The 17,927-nt window shown below is 43.2% G+C and overlaps 1 long non-coding RNA gene across 1 annotated transcript; it reads left to right on the plus strand.

The window, feature by feature from the left end:
- Nucleotides 1-10,802: 10,802 nt before the first annotated feature.
- Nucleotides 10,803-14,488, plus strand: LOC130541169 (uncharacterized). The gene is made up of 3 exons (XR_008955219.1): nt 10,803-11,860; nt 12,833-12,932; nt 14,162-14,488. It is a non-coding gene; the product is annotated as an uncharacterized LOC130541169 (long non-coding RNA).
- Nucleotides 14,489-17,927: the final 3,439 nt, after the last annotated feature.

The following is a 17,927-nucleotide window of genomic DNA, read 5'->3' on the forward strand; positions in this document are numbered from 1 at the left end:
ATTAGGAAAGGCTAAGTGAAAAAAAGCAGGATGCAAAAATTACGTGTATTCTATTATTATAACCATGAAAAAATATATAAAAATAAGACTAAGAAGGAAATATGACAACAATAGTTATGTTAGAAAGGTAGGTTTTTGAGTAATTGGTAATTGTATTCCTTTTCTCCTTTTTTGGTAATATTGTTAAATTACTTTTATGCTTTTTCAGAATTTTATTTAAAAGAGGGGTTTCTGTGCAGGTATTATACAATCAAGTCCCCAGGCTGAAACCATGAGTTGATTTTTCCCCTCACCTACCCCAGTCTTCCAGAAACAGAGAATCTCAATGGGGTGAGCAATAATCCATCCTCTAAGGGTTGCCCAGGAGAGGCACTCAGCTGGGCTCTTGGCTCTCAGTAACAAGGCCAGAGAAACAGAGTCACCCCAGCCCAAGAGCCATCAGCCTCATTCCCTTCTGTTCCTCTAAGTTGAAGCCTTGGTGCAACCCATTTTTATGAGTGCCTGCCAGGGTGGTTTTAGAAAGCTGAGCCTCAGGAGGAGGATAAGGAACAGTTGGGAGCACCCAATTTCAGCTCAGTGTGGATGGTCCTCAAGTAGGGAAGACAGAGGAAATGTGCATTGGGTACAAGATGGCGCCTCCTCTTCCTGGGAAGGAAGATGACCTTTGTGGCTAAGATTTTCCACTTAGAGCTTTTCCTGGTCTCACAGATCATCAAACGAATCACCAGATTTACCAAAATATTTTTGTGGGGGCCACTTACTACATTGACCAAAAATATCTCAAAAATACGTTTAAGCCCATTTAGCCATTGTTTATTGAAAAAATGCGGAGTGAAGGTATAGGGCACCAAAGATTCATACCTTGCCCTTGTTCTGCAGCTCATAAACTAATTGAGGAGACAAAAAACAGTTAAGTACCATTGCCTGGTGCTACATAATTAAGTGCCAGGTAAATGGAAGAGAATTCCTAGGCTATCAAACAACAACCTCTCGAATTACTCCACCACCCTCCAGGCTTTGGAGCTCTTGCCACTTGATTAGGTTTCAGTACTTGATGGTTATGGAAAGTGCCTGAGAGCCAGTGCTCAAATCAACTTGTTTACAAAATCAGTTCCTAACAGGGACAAATTTGGAAACCAATGGAAAAGTGCACAGGGATAAAGCAGGTATAAAGTTATATACTCCATGTGATTCCAGTGATGCCAAATATATGTGTATTTATTTCTTTATTGAGAGAGAATGCATGCGAGCCAGCAAGTCTAGAAGGAAATACTCCAAAATGTTATCAGTGGTTATCTTTAGGTTGTGGGTGCTTTTGTTTCCTTCTTTATATTTTTTCTGCATTTTAAAGTTTCCCACAATGAACACTTATCACTTTTCTCATCAGAAAACCAGAGCTCCATCGAGCATTGGTGCGTGAAGCATTCTAAAATGTAGAGCTTCTCCGTGAAAATAATAAGATGGGTTTAAGGGCAATTTTAAAGAAATCCCTGGCTAACTGAAAATGAATTCTTAACAGAAATTAGGCCTGTTTGAGGTAAACTATTTTTCTACTGAGATTCAGGGGGCAGCCACATCCTCCCACAAGTCTGCTGTCTTATCTCAGTGTCTTGACGGTTCACCCAGAGCCTGAGCAAGCAGGAGCTGAGGACCTACTGTGTGCCCAGCATGCAGCTGGCTGTGATGGAGCTGCATAGGTCACTGCTCTCTGTCGTGAGCCCAATGCCCATTAGTTACAGGAAGAATTTGGACTTTATCTGACTACCTCCCCTCCAGCATCTCCTACCATAGTGAGAGCCATCATAGCATAGAGGTTAAAAACACAGACCTAGGATTTACACAAATGGATTTTCATCTTTTTTATGTTGCTTACTAGCTTGGCCAAGTAATTTGACCCTTCCCAGCCTTGGTCCTACCCCACAAGTTGCTGCTGGGAGCCTCCAGTGTGGCATATCGGATTCTTAGCACGGACTGGGCATATAAGAAGTACCCACACCATTTTAGTCCCATCCTGTTTCTTTCCCAACCCAAGGCACGTTCTGAAGTACTGCAATATCTTGTTAGGTGTCAAACAGGAAAGAATTGCAAAAACATGAGGTACTGGGTGAAGAAAGAGAATGACATTGTGGGATACCATACCCCAGCCATCCACAAGAAGCACAGACTTTCTCTAGATAAGGAAGGGCCAAGTTGTGTGGTAGACGGTTAGTTGCCATAGGAGTTTAGATAAAAGAGGACATCATATGAAACTTCCTGGAAGAAGTACATTTGGGGTGGCTCTAAAGGAGGAGAAAGCATTGGAGGTGAGGCGAACCAAAGTGAAGGCATTATGAAGGCAGGAAGAATGCTAAGTTGTTGGACTAAATTAATACCTTGCTCACAGCAATAGTTTGTGGATAAGATATGCAAGCAGCAAACTCCCTTCTAATTGTTCAGCCCCATCATTTTATATCTAAGAAAACTGAGTCCTAGAAAAAGAAGGCCTGTCACCTAGCTAGTCAGGAGCACAGCCAGTAGTGGAATCTTGGCCTTCTGGCCCCCCAGAGCCCAGTGATATGGTACTAGGATGAGAGAGCCTTGAGGGCAGGGATCCTGCCTCAATCAAAACTGAGTGAGGGGCAGAAGGTGGGGGAATGGGCCATGACTGCTAAAGGGGACTGGGTGTCCTTTAAGGGGTGGTTAAAAAATGTTCTGGAATTAGATAGTGTTGATGGTTGTGCAACTCTGTAAATATACTAAAAACCATTGAACTATACATTTTATAATGAGTGAATCATATGGTATGAGAATTATATCTCAAAAATGGTGTTACAAAAAAATACTGAGTGGACCCATCCTGGGTCCTGGCCCAGAACAGGGGCTCAGTCGCTAGGAAGGGAATGGGGCCAGTGAATGAGAGAACAATAGGGTGATCTGCAGTTCAGACCATATAGCAACTGTGGCACTTCATACACCCCAAGTGAAAAGGAAAAGGAAAAGAAAAAAATACTCTGGGTGCCTTTGAGGTAAGATATTGAATTCTTTCTCTGAAGTTCTTAGGTTTGGCCTTAGATACCATTTCTCCCCTTCCTTTCCTCACTCAGGATGCCCTTGATCTCTTCATAAACAGTTGAGATCAGAGGGTGCCCCTGTGTTCAGAGCACCAGGTGTTATGCTTCAGGTGCTGTCAAGGAGCTAGAGCTGGGCATATGGAGACCCTGTGGTATGAGAACTGCCCAAGCCAGCAGAGGTCCCAGACAGCTCCCCCATTGCCTCTAGGGAACGTGATGAGCACCAAAGAAGGGTTCAGTCTTGCTGCTCACCTGGGCATCAGCTTTATAGCTTTCCACAGCTTTTTGTGAAGTTGTAGGGGCTCCTTCGCTTCTTGAACATAGCGGTAGGCTTTTGGTAAATCAAAACAGATATATACACAGCTGTTTTTCTCTGGTTCTCTTTCATTTTTCATTCATTCATTGGTTTGTTCATTCTACAAAACAGACATGGCCCAGGCCCCTGTAGAGTTTATGATCTAGTGGGGGAGAGAGAGATTACTCAAATACAGTAGACACTTGAACGACAGGTTTGAACTACACTGGTCCACTTATACATGAAGACAATGATCAATACGAAAACCTTTATGATAATCCAATTCCACTTAATGAATAGTAAAATTATTTTCTCTTCTTTATGATTTTCTTAATAACATTTTTTCTTTAGTTTAAGTATACAGTATATAATACATATAACATACAAAATATGTATTAACTGTGTATGTTACTGGTAAGGCTTCCAGTCCACAGTAGGCTATTAGTTACATTTTGGGGAGTCAAAAGTTATACAAGGATTTTCGACTGCATGGGAGGCCAACTCCCCTAACCCCCAGTTGTTCAAGGGTCAACTGTAATTCCCGTGGTAGGTAATTCTAAGATGGCCCCTAAGATTCCTACCCCTGGTGTACACGCCTTATATAATTCCCTTCCCTCTCTGTGGGGAGAATCTGTGAGCATGATGGGGTATTCCTCCTGTTATTAGGTTACATTTTAAGGCAAAGATAAGGGGATTTTGCAGATGTAATTAAGGTCCCAAATTAGTTGACTCTTAGTTAATTCAAAAGGGAGGATATACAAGATGGGTCAACTTAATCACCAAAAGAAATTGTAAGATGACAACTGGGACAAATGCTGCAGAAGGAGAATACATGGTACGATTAAAATAAACATAGCTAACACTCAACATAATATATACTATTTCTCAGGTGCTGTTTTTGGTACCTTGCTTAGGTCTCACAATAGCCCTAGGAAGAGATTGCCATTCTCCCATTTCCCAGGTGATGAGATAAAGGCACACCGAGTTTAGTGACTTGTCCAATGTTGTATTCTTGGGGAATGGTAGAGTGGGTATTTGAAGCCAGGCAGTGTGGCTTTGGTCCTGAGGGTTATGCCACACCCACTAGCCCAGAAAAAGCCTTCCTTTTGGGATGGGAGATGTTTGAGGGGAAAAGAAAGTTGAGCTTGGTCCTTCTTGCATTTGTTTCCCACTTTGGTTTCTATGGTACTTGCCAATCCTGGTTCTCTGTTTTGTTTTGTTTTGTTTTTAAATCCCTCTTTGCTTCTCTTTTTTTCTTTTACCTAATTTTGAGATTTCCCCCAAAGTTGGGTTACTTGCACCCTGCTCTTTCCTCTAAGTTCTCTTTCTTTTTGACAGTGCATTCATTCCGATGAATGGTCTTTTAGGGTATTATGAAGTCATGCAGTTAATTTTTAGCAATGAATCACAGCTGATTTCAGAATCAAATGTCATATAAATCAATTTGTGTAGAGCTAGTAAAAGTATTGTAACTTGGAGGGAAATGACTATCAGTTTGCAATTCTAGATACCCAATAGAATCACCTGAGGAACTTGTTCAGGTGATTCTAATGTGCAAACAGAGCTGAGAACCATTGGGTTATTATAACCAATGAAGCCATTCAGTACAATCTTACTTTAAGGGAGTCTAGGAGTAGCATGGAGGGAATCCAAATGCCTAAGTGGTCAGGAAGAATGTTACTTTGTTTATAAGACTATTGTGAAAATTGATTCTATGAATTGGAGTTACCTTGTCATACCCAGCTAGAGTTGAGAGACCATGGAGCAAGCACCTGCCCAGAGATTATGCCACAAGCCAGCTACCAAAATGACCTGCCATAACCCTAAGACCAGTTTTACCCACTGCCATCACTCACTGATCAGAGCTTGCCCACTCCCAAAACTTTCGCTAGTTCCAATGAGTTTTCTTTCAAAACAATATGTGACATGTCTCTCTCTCTCTCTCTTTTTTTTTTTTTTTTAACTTTTTGAGACGGAGTCTTCCCCTGTCACCCAGGATGGAGTGCAGTGGTGCAATCATAGCTCACTGCAGCCTCGACTTCCTGGGTTCAAGCGATCCTTCCACCTCAGCCTCCCGAGTGCCTGGGACAACAGGCGCACACCACCATGCCTGGCCTCTCTTTCTACTAAAACCTCCAACCTTCTCTTTGTTCTTTGGACACACTGAAGGCCAACCCAGTCTGCATGTATGCCCAAAATTGCAATTTTGCTTTCCAAATAAAATGTCTTGTTTTAGAGATTTGACTCTATATCTTTATCTGACTTTGACACCATGCATTAATAAACACAAGCCAGTGCAGCAGTAAAACATTCCACATTCACTGGTGCAAGTGAAGAAAACACAGGAAAACAGAAAAATGATAGTATATCACTTCTCTTCGTGTGTTCCACACAGTTTAATAGGCATTACATAGGTGAGAAAATAAGGTGGTGAGAGGATGGGGGGAATTGGGTGTAGTGTGATACCACTTTACATATGTATTATTGAATCCTTACAATACTGAGAAGCATCCCTATTTAAATATGAGGAAACGGAGGCACAAAGAGTAAGTGACATGCCTGAAGTTATAAGGATAGTAAGATAGAAATATTAATTCATCTTAGGAATGAAGAACATTGCCATTCTTCCTTTTCTGAAAACATCACCAAGAATTATTGTTGAATTTTTTGCTATTTCACTATTTATCACAATAATGTTTTTTCTTTGTTCTGTTAAGTGAATTAGATTAATGAATTTTCTACTATTAAACTATCCTCTTATTACTTGAATGGGTCCCTCTTGGTGAAGGTATGACTCTATTCACATACAGCTAGGTTCCATTTACTAATATTTTACTTGGCATATTTTCAATAAATATGTGTGAGACTGCAGGCAGCTTAATTTTTATGCTCTTTGTCAGATTTCGATATCAATGTCATGCTGGATTTGATTTTTTTAATGAGAATATTTTTATTTTTCTCTGTTCTAGAACATTTGAAAAAGTATCAACATTACTTGTTCCTTGAAAATTTGAAAGAATTCATGAATGAAACTGCTTCAGCCTGATGTTGTTTAGGATAATTGGCTATTTAAAAACACTCCTTGTTTGGGCCAGGCACAGTGGCTCACACCTGTAATCCCAGCACTTTGGGAGGCTGAGCTGGGTGGATAACTTGAGGTCAGGAGTTCGAGACCAGCCTGGGCAACATGGCAAAACCCTGTCTCTACTAAAAATACAAAAACTGGCCAGGTGTGGTGGTGTGGCCTGTAATCCCAGCTACTTGGGAGGCTGAGGCAAGAGAATTGCTTGAATCCAGGAGGCGGAGGTTGCAGTGAGCCGAGATCATGCCACTGCACTCCAGCCTGGGTGACAGAGTGAGACTCTGTCTCAAAAAAAAACAAAAAACAAAAAACAAAAACAAAAACAAAAAAACCCCACAGTTTTCTCTGGATATTAAAAATACTAGTTTATTCCATAGAGACTTAACCAGCCCAAAGAACGCAGTGAGAGGCAAAGATGTTCATTTTACTCCATTAGGCTGTTTCTTTCCTCTTCTCATTCACTTTTATTAATAGTGGTAAACATATGTTTACCTGGCAAATCCCTCTTTTCTTCTTATACAAGTCTGGGTTAATTACAAAACAGCAGTGACTTTTTCCAGGGCCACATCTAGGTGCATGACATACTTTGGAACACTCACAGTATAACTGGGTACCTGATGCAAATTATTTGCATATGCAAGCAACATTTGAGTTAAAAGTGTTACGGACTTCCTGAGATTAGCATTAATTTTTCTTCTCTGTTTCCTCTACCTTCTCTTTCCCAGCTATTTAATAGAAGCCTGTTTATTAGAGGAGGTGGCTGGAGAAGAGCCACAGAACTAGGTGAGGGGGTGGGGAGAGTGAGTGGAAAACGATCAGAAACCTTCATTGGGAATTAGATTTTCCCTGTCTCGCCCCACCTCCCACCCCAAAAAGCCTACAGTTCTTCCGGGCCATGGTTTGAGCCTGCCATTCTAGAATGTTCCACAATGCAACTATTACTTTCCTGTAGAGGTCATGAAACGTAGATTTTTGGCTTTCCGGTCTTGCTGAAAGGTCTTTATTTCAGTGAAATACCAATCCAGAAGCTACTTTGAAAAGTGTCATATGCCATCCCCAGACTTGGTTTAGGAATAACTTGTGCAAAAGCCACAAATGCTCTTCTTCACAAAACCTCTACTGTGGTTTTCGCACATCACTGCTAACTCTAGCACAGTCTTTCCTCTTTCTTACAGGAGTAAGAGAAAGTATTAGCACTAAGTCAGCTCTGTTCACATTTCCGGTTTCAGAGGCGCTAACTCTGAAAATGCAGTATTTTTTACAGTTCACCCACTCTGTGAAGGATATTCCCAAATCTCATCCCAGTGACAGAAAATCCTTATGTGTCCTAAGCTGCAAATAAGCATTCTGCTCCCAGGTGGAAGAGGATTTTGAGATAAGTTTTTGTTAAGAAGCATGGAAATAGGAGCATTGAAAATTGGTGAAATGCGTTAATTCAGCCACATGAGTAAAATCCCGGATTGGCATTTTGTACCTAGTGATGACTAGTGCTGCGAACCCATGGAAGGCTGGGGACAGCAGTATGCAATGTTGGAAGAGAAGAAAAACACCCTCGTGACTCCCCTCCGGTATAGCTCAAAGTCCCCAGGAGACTTCCTTTCCCCAGATACCTGTGGGTCTACCTGGACGCAGAAATGTGTGCTCTTCTGCTCTCAAAACCGTACCTCTCCCCTTGTCTAGTAAATTAGCCAGACATGGCTCTTAATTGAGATAGTGCTGTGAGCTTGGTTTTTTAAGACAACTTCCTTACCTATAATTAGTTGGCCCTTAATCCTCCTTAAGCTTTCTCTTCCCATCCTGGGGTGTGTGGAAGAGGGCCAGGGGAGAGAAGGACTGTGAAATCCTCAAAGTCCTCAGAGCTCTGCCCCCTGACCCCAGCCCTCGGAGGCCCCCTGCCCTCCCTCCACTTCTCAAATTCCCCAGCTTCTCTCAACTCAGTCCTTGCCAGCGTTAAGAGTAGCCCCACCCCCACCCTCCCAGGCAGGGGAAGGGGCAGCTTTAGGGCTTCCTGGAAATTTACTCCCTGGCAGCTTTCCCAGGAGGATTTGCACTTAAAAAGGACACTTGGGGAGGGAGCCTGCCCCTCTGTACAAAGCTTGTCCTTTAGAAGACCTGGACACAGCCGCCAGGTGTGAAGGTGTCACCTGTGTGAGGGAAGTGGGAGGTTATCCTGAGGAGAGAGTGTGTGAACGAGGGTTGGTCTGGGGCGGGGCAGCGGTTGGGTGGGGAGGACAAGACTTTTCTGCCTGCACTACCCCCACCTTCCTTTTTCCCATTTGTTTCACCAAGATTTTCCTTCCTGACTTGTTTTTGGACACTTTCTGCACTCCTCTTGTTCTGTTCCTAAACTGTCCCATGCACCTTTCCACTACCTTCTCCCTGAATATTTTTTGCTGTGTCCTGTTCCTTGTCCTGGTCCCAAATCACTTGGCCTGCCCTTCCCTTGTCCCTGGATCTTTTTGCCGAGTGGCACTATTTTTGGACAAAGAGCCTTTTCCAGTCCTGCCTTGAACCACACTACATAGAAGCCTCCGTGTAGATGATGTGAGAGTCAAAGCTCTAGGAATTAGCTAACTCTTACCTGGGGCTGGGGGCCAGGCTGTGGAAGGACAGAGACTGGAAAGAGAGCAGGACCCCTTCAGCAGCCCTGCTTACCTTCTGCAGAGCACAACAGCCTGGCCTAAACAAAAATGTTCCTAGTGGCAGAAGACACTTCTCCAGAAGGGCTTGCTTTCATCACACTGTAATTATATATACATTCATTCAATGAAAATTTACTGATCACCTACTATATGCCAGGCACCATTCTAAGTGCTGGAGATACACCAGTGAATAAAAAAGACAAAAAGGCCCTGCCCTTATGGATGGATCTTACATTCTAGAAACCAGTGCTGGACCAGGCATCAAGACCATAAGTTATTAGCTATGAGACCTTGGAGGAGCTGCTTAACAACTTCCTGAGCCTGGGGTCAGAACTGAAGAGGGCAGCGTGGAAGATAGCAGTTAGAAGTTGGAGCCTCAGATTTCTCATCTATCAGAGGGGTATCAGGCTGAATGGGTGGACAGATACAGAGGTGTGCTCTTTGAAGAGTATCCAATACCATATAAACGTATGGTTTTATTATCGTCTACCCTCATCCTTGCCACCACTTTTAGGGAGTAGTTCCTAGCTTTGGGCCTACAAGAAATGAAGGTACCCTGGGTCTATTTCATTTGGAAGGATTCTGCAAGTGCATGAGAATAGAGAATACAAGTATTAGGTTGGTGCAAAAGTAATTGTGGTTTTACCATTACTTTCAATGGCAAAAATCTAATGATTAAAGATAGATAGATAAATAGATGATGGGTAGATATAGCTATAGATACATGTTTTTTACACAAGTAGCACATATTCATTGTGGGAAACTTCAAAAATATAGACAAGTTAAAGCAAAAAGATAAAGATACCCCAGAACCTATCACCCAGACACAAGTCTTGTGGTACCTTGCAGACTTGTTTCTGTGTGCACATGTAGAGGAGTGTAGAGCATAATCAAAGAGCCATGCGGTTCCTCCGCTTGACTGTGTGTCCTCTGCTGATGAACATCTTTCTGCTCAGGTCATGATTGGAGCAGCATTTCAAAAGATGGAGCCAGTTTCTTCTACAGAAGTGTTGTATTAGTTTCCAAGGGCTGCCATAACAAATTACCACAAACTGGGGAGCTTAAAACGATAGAAATGTATTCTTTCACAGTCCTGGAGGCCAGAAGTCTGAACTTGAAGGTGTTGGTAGGGCCATGCTCTCTCTAAAGGATCTAGGGGAGGGTCTTTCCTTGTTTCTTCCTAGCTTCTAATGGTTGCCAGCAATCCTTGATGTTCTGCGGCTTGGAGACACATCTCTCCAATCCCTGCCTCTGTTTTTGCATGGCTGTTTTCCCTCTGTGTTTGTCTGTGTTCAAATTTCCCTCTTCTTATAAGATCACTAGTCATTGAATTAGGGCCCACCTTAATTCAGTTTGACCTTATATTAATTTCACTAATTACATTTACAAAGTATTTCCCCCCCCAAAAAAAAGTCACATTCACAGGTGCCACATGGGCATGAATTTGGGGAGGGGAACACTGTTCAATCCAGAACAGATATCAACCCTACTGCTTATTTGAAACTGCTTCAGATGTGGTTGGTTCCCCGATGTCAGGGGAGAGAGAGGGCTCCAGGCATCAGCCACCCTGTGACAAGGAGTACCAGGACATCCTTCTCCTCAAAGTCAGAAAACATCCTGATGTCAAAGATATGGGCTATTGAGTTCTATGTGGAAGTGCTCTAGTGGAAACTGTCCCAGGTCCACGCTTACCAAGATGGCGCAGTTCACCATGGGGCACTGTGATGAAGAAAGATTCCCAACTCCACTTATTCACAGGGGAACACCCGTGCCACAATAGCTATCAAAGGTTGTGGTAATTGTTTTCCAATTATCTACCTGTGGGCAAAAATTAACATGGGTGCAGAGCATGGAGGGGAACTTTTAGCTACTACTCATAAGCACTTTAGGGACACTCTCAACTTATTTTTACAAAACTGGAACTGGGCCGGTTGCAGTGGCTCACGCCTGTAATCCCAGCACTTTGGGAGACCGAGGCAGGCGGATCGCCTGAGGTTAGGAGTTCAAGACCAACCTGGCCAACATGGCAAAACCCCGTCTCTACTAAAAGTACAAAAATTAGCTGGGCGTGGTGGCAGGTGCATGTAATCCCAGCTACTCAGGAGGCTGAGGCCGGAGAATCGCTTGAACCTAGGAGGCGGAGGTTGCAGTGAGCCGAGATCATGCCACTGCACTCCAGCCTGGGCAACAAGAGTGGAACTCTGTCAAAAAAAAAAAAAAAAAAAAACTGGGGACATCCTATTTCTGCCATGATATTTGCACTATCAGTGTATCACAGGGGTCCTTCTAAGCCAGTAATATACTTCTGTACCAAAATGTATTTAACTGGTAATCCTAAATCTTTTGATAAAGCCCTTCCATTTCTCTTCCACCCCTGTGGTCCCTGTGGTACATCTTGTGCTGAAAGATTACCTTCTACTCAAATCTTAACTATTTTACTGAAGCTCTCCACCTCCTTTTGCACCCCTCGACTCAGCCAGGACAAAAATATATATATATATATTTCCTGCCCCTGGCGTTTCCTTAATCAGATGCAGACATGGCTGGATGTTCTTTGCTGGGCTGCTGAGTCAGAAGCCTGGACGGGCCAGCTTCAGTTTTAATGAAGTGGCTCAGGAAGGAAGTGCTAACAGAGATGGGTGCACAGTGCAGTCAGTGGGTGGGAGCTGATGCTGGCTAGAAGACCTGAGTCTTCCGAGAGGCAGCTTGATTCCTGGAAAAGACTACTGGGCTGGAAGTCAGGAGGCCTGGGGTACTCTCAGTTCTGCCGCTAACATGCTGCATGACCATGGTAAGTCATTGCCTTTCTCCGAGCCTCAGTGAGAAACAGCGGGCCTGGCCCCAGAAGACACTGTGGGAGAACTAGAGGTCTTCTGCGTCAGGCCCCTACTAAGAAGGCAGTCTCCTGTGAGGATACCTAAGAGATGAGTTAGAAGCAGAGGGCACATTTCACAAACAGCCCCCAAGGGGTTGTCAGGAACAGACCACAGGAAGAATCAGAGAGACAGAAATTGCCCAAGCCTGGGGTCTGAACTGAAGAGGGCAGCCTGGAGGACACCAGTTAGAAGTTGGAAAGAGAGAGAGAGAGCTCTGAATGAGTTAAGTCAAGAAGAAGGATCATGGTAGAGGTAAATTGCAGGGTAGGCGGGGAAAGGCTGTGGAGAGGGGTTTCTGGGCAGTGGAGCCAGGAGCTAGCCTACTAAAGTCCTGGAGCTCTAGGGGAGATGCAGAAAGCAGGCTGAGGCCAGGCATGGTGGCTCACGCCTGTAATCCCAACAGTTTGGGAGACCAAGGTGGGCAGATCACTTGAGGCCAGAAGTTCCAGACCAGCCTGGCCAGCATGGTGAAACCCTGTCTCTACTAAAAATACAAAAATGAGCCAGGCGTGGTGTGCATACCTGTAATCCCAGCTGCTCAGGAGGCTGAGACATGAGAATCACTTGAACCTGGGAGATGGAGATTGCAGTGAGCAGAGATCGCGCCATTGCACTCTAGCCTGGCGACACAGCAAGACTCTGTCTCAAAAAAAAAAAAAAAAAAAAAAAAAAGGCAGGCTGAGACTAGAGCAAGGGAGGTTTAAAAAATGGACTAGAACCACACAGACAAGCCTTAAATGTTCAATCATGTCAGGCTGATATTTGAAGGAAAACAGGTGCCAACTATGTGCCCACCTGCAGAGCATGCCATCCCTGAGACCCTTCACCGTGGAAGAAAGGGAACTTTTTGTTCTATAAACACCTGATATTTCATGTTCCACATTAAGGGCTGACTGGAGAACCTGAGGTGCTGTGCAGAGACCAGAGGAAGGCTTTGATCCCAAGCCTGCAGCCGTAAGAGAAGAACGAGCCCATGAGTTCCAGCCTGTGGGTCCTTCCACATGCTAGTTCCCGTACCTGGAATGTATTCTTTCCTGACCCAGAAAATTCCCTCAGGGCTTCCTCTTCCAGGAAGTCTTCCCTGAGTCTGTCACCTCTTCACCCTCACTCCTTCTGCATGCTCCCAAAATCCCCTGCACTTCTCTACTGTGGATGCTTACCCAGTGCACTGTGGTCCACTCTGGCTTTTGTATCTCCTTAACTAGCAGCTCTGTCTTTTTCATTTTGGATTCCCAGACCTATCAGAGAGCCTAGTGCTTGCCAAATGCTGGGAAAATACTTATTGAAAGGATATTGACTACTCAGTGTTAGCCACAAGGCCCCTCGGACAGTCTTGCCATAGGAAACATCAATGGGAGAACCTTTTGGAATATATAGAGAGATGCTGTGGGGAACTTATGGGTTTGTTTTTTTTGTTGTTGTTTGTTTGTTTGGCTAAACTCACAGCAATAGGTGTTAGAGTCATACAAGAGTTACAATAGCACCCAAGAGCCCATTTATGACTAGAAATTTCTTCCAGAATTCCCTTCAAAGCATGATTCTCCTGCTGTGTTTGGGGTGGGGAGTGTGTGGCAGTGGCGAGGGGACACAATCCTGCCTCTAGGATACAACTCTGGAGTGGATATGTGCCAAGAAAGCTCACCTTGGGGACCTGGGATGGAGGTAGGCATCTGGTAGAAAGGGAGAGTGAGGATTCTGGGCACACTATGAAAACTAATACCAGAAACCAGATCAAGACACCCAACATCCCCATTCCCAACCACACTCATCTATGCTGGAGGTGATTATCCCCACGCCCCTCCTATGTTACTCTTCCTGAGCCATTGGAGTGCCAGAATAAACATAACCAACTAGAAGACTTCTGCAGAATGGAAAAGGATGGAAGATTCCAGACTAGAAAGGCCAAGGACAGCAGATGGACACTGAATGTTGAGATTTGTCAGTGGAGTGCTGCAAGACAGGATGCAAAGTTATGACAGGTGTCTTTGCTTCTAGAGAGGCTTCGCAGACATGCATTCTATCCCACCCCACCCCGCCCCACCCCCTGGGTGTGTAGGTACTCCTCCTTCTTGTTCCCTCAGCATTCTGTGTTCACTTCTACAGTGGTGCTTTTCACACTGTTTATGATTGTCTGTCTGCTCATGTATTGGTCAGCTTCTCTGAACTGGAAGCTCCTGGCAAAGCAGGGACTATCATCTTTTTCTTTGTATCCCCAGGGTCCAGCTCAGCACCTGGCTCACATTAGGCACTCAGTGAATGTTGATGTGAACAAATGAACTGATTCAAAGAAGTGTCTCCTGAAGTTGCTTCTTTCCAATCCAGCTAACAAATGCAGTATTCTGAATGGAGGTACCAGAGATCACGTCATCTTCAGCTTTCTGCTGCAGATCCACATGAAGAATCACACATATCCTTAATGTTAGATAGGACTTTGCATTGAACACTTTAAAATGTGATGTCTGGCTTTGAAGAGGGTGTATAACACACATAATTTACTGTGCATCAGTCTCACTAATGGAAAATAAACAATAACCCATAAATCATCTTTCTTCAAGTGTAATGTGTTTAGGTTAAAAGTTGATTGGTCAGTGTTAAAATATATGTAAATTTTAGCCTTCCAGATCCCATGAAAATGTCTGAAAAAAAACTTTTAAAAATGAGTAGTACAAGGTTATTTGTTACAGCATTTAAAAATATCATATGATTGGAAACAACCTAAATGTTCATCAATAGGGGACTAGTTAAATAATTTATGGTACATCATCATTCATGTAATGGGACACTATGAAGTTGTAAAAAAACAGAGAATAAGGAAGTGTTTTGCTGACATAGAACAATCTCCAAGACACATTGTTAAGATGTAGAACAATGTGTCATATACTGCTGTGTGTTAAAAGGCTGAAAGGGAATATCTATGTATTTGCTTGAATGTGCATAAAAGCATTCCAGGAAGATACATAAGAAACTGACAACACTGTTTAACCATGGAAGACTGAAAGGAAGAGATGGGAAAAAGACTGCATTACATACTCTTTCATTTACATTTTAGACCATGTGAATGTATTATTTAGTCAAAAATAAATATAAAAAGGAAGAAACCACAACAACCATAGGAAATAAGAAAAGGTGACATCAATGTGACATAAATTTTGAGAGATACCAACAAGCAAGAAAGGCCATGAATTTGGACTAACAGACAGATCAGAGCAGTAAACATTGCAATTCAATAAGTTGTAAGAGTATGCTTTCCCAAAGAAGCATTAATCACAGAGTCAATGAATGTGAGGAGCAGGGGTGGGCTATGAGGCAATCATTGAAGAGTGGCAGTGGAAACAGCTGGGAAAAGTGGCCCTCTCCCTCTCTCTCCTTTCCCCCAGTGGACCATTTGTTAGCAGCAGCATTTGGCCTTGGCCCTCAGTCTAAAGTTACCTAGAGAGGGCTCTAGGAAGGGTGCTGAGACCTCCACAACAGATAGGAGGACAAAACCAAAAGGAAAACCAATATTAGTCAAGAGTGAAACCTTCTACAAGGCTCCACCCCCAGAGAAAAGCCCTCCTTACTTCATCAGTTGTGGGGGTCCCTGGTCTTCCTGCCTCTCCACCCACATAACCTAAAGGGAAGCCTGACTGTTGACATTTCCTACCCACTTAAACAGAACCCACAGTCAGCCCTCCCATTCCGGAGAGAGGTTTGTGGGGAAAACAGATAGATCAACACAATTGCAGAGGAAACTCATGCCATCTACCCATAATAACCAACACAGGTTTTCATTCATAAATAAATAAATCGCCAAGCATTTGAGAAAAACTAGCAACATAATGAAAAGGACCAAAATAAACAAATGGAACTGACCCAGAGGAAAGAGGGAGAATTAAGGGAATTGAAGAAAATGTAAATATATTCTGACATATATTGCTAGAAAAGCTAGCCAAGCGCTATTCTCCCAGGTTAGAATATTTTACAACTTCCCCTTCTATCTCTTTAAAATAATATTTAGTAATTTGGCAAATATTTACTAACTCCTTACAATGTGTCAGGAACCAAAATTTCTGGGTTTTTTTGTTTGTTTGTTTAATTATCTTTTTCCTCTAATAGCTAATGGTAGAAAAATCAGACAAGTCCATTATGATATGATGTGGCAAATGCTATGATAGATTAAGCACAGAAGAGGTAGGGCACAGTGGCTCACGCCTGTGTAATCCCAGCACTTTGGGAGGCCAAGGCATGTGGATCACCTGAGGTCAGGAGTTCAAGACCAGCCTGGCCAACTTGGTGAAACCCCGTCTCTACTAAATTTACAAATATTAGCCAGGCAGAGTGGTGCACGCCTGTAATCCCAGCTACTCAAGAGGCTGAGGCTGGAGAATCACTTGAACCCGGGAGGTGGAGGTTGTAGTGAGCCAAGATTATGACACTGCACTCCAGCCTGGGTGACAAAGCCAGACTCCTTCTCAACAACAACAACAACAAAAAGATTAAGTACAGAAGAGAGCACCTTGTCAGCTGGAACGGAATATTTCACTTAAACATTAATAGATAGCTGGGCGCTGTGGTTCACATCTGTAATCCCAGCACTTTGGGACACCGAGGCTGGCAGATCATGAGGTCAGGAGTTTGAGACCAGCCTAGCCAATATGGTGAAACCCCGTCTCTACTAAAAAAAATTTGTAAAAATTATCCAGGCGCGGTTGCGCAAGCCTGTAGTCCCAGCTACTTGAGAGGCTGAGGCAGGAGAATCGTTTGAACCTGGGAGATGGAGGTTTCAGTGAGCTGAGATCGTGCCATTGCACTCCAGTCTGGGCGACAGAGTGAGACTTTGTCTCAAACAAACAAACAAACAAACAAAAAACATTAATAGATAAGACAGGAGAGAATTAGCCTTGGCACACGAATAACATGAATAAGCACAGCACATTTCAGGAAATAAAACTAGCTTAAAATGTTTGAGACCTAATGAGTCGTAGACGATGAGGAGAGAAATGTGGGCAGGGGTCAACTCATCTGCCATGTTAAGAATTGAGACCCTTTCCTCTAGTCTAGAGCTTTTCAGGTATATTCAGGGAAAAGAACCCTTAGGAGGCCCTTCATACAACAAACAAAATACTGTTATATTTAACTCTTTCATATGTACTGGAAATGATTTTCGAAGCAGAAATTATGACTGTGTTCTGGGTTATCAATATAAAATCACAACCACAGGCATATTCACATCAAAAACAAACTGTTGAAGTATGATCCATTGTTTTTCTTATTTTTCCCTTGAGATTTGCTACAGATCAATCACTAGCTAGCAGAAAAGTAGTAGTAGAAAAGGGTGACCAATATTTAAGAAAATTCTGTGTAAAAATAACTGAAAAATGAGACTTCAATCCATTAACTTAATTCTTTCTGTAAACTTAGAAAAAGATGGTCAATATTTGATTTTGGCTATAGACACTTGCATGCACTCCTATACATGTATACATTTCTTGGAAACTAAGTTTGATAATCATTTCTGGACGTGTTAGGCAGCTGAAGATATTAAAACGGAGCCAACTCCCTGTTAGGGAGAGACAGGCATGAGAGATTCTGAGACAAAGAACTTCTGATGCAGAGTCAGAAATCAAAAAAACAGCCTAAATGAGGAAGCTGGAAAGGTAGCCAATTGTGGCATTATGGTAGAGGACCAGGCAGAAGGATGAGAGAAAGAGAAGGCTTCAAGAATTGAGGTACAAGCAGGGCATTCTGGAGTCAGTTGCTGTCAGTGTGAAAGATGGATGGGGTGGGACAGAAAGAGAAACAGGAAGATAAGTTAGGATGGTACAATTCAGTAATCTACAAAGGAGAGGATATATGGGCCTGGAATAGGATGATGGCAGGGGCCATGGAGAGAAGTGGTGGCAACCAATGTTTTTGGAGGAAGAAGCCACTGGGATTGGGGCAATCTGGGGCAAGAGAGAGTGAAAAATCATGAATGGATCCCAGATCTCTGACTTTGGCAAT

The sequence above is a fragment of the Pan paniscus genome, chromosome X (genome assembly GCF_029289425.2).
Source record: "Pan paniscus chromosome X, NHGRI_mPanPan1-v2.0_pri, whole genome shotgun sequence".
In the NCBI taxonomy this organism is placed as follows: domain Eukaryota; kingdom Metazoa; phylum Chordata; class Mammalia; order Primates; family Hominidae; genus Pan; species Pan paniscus.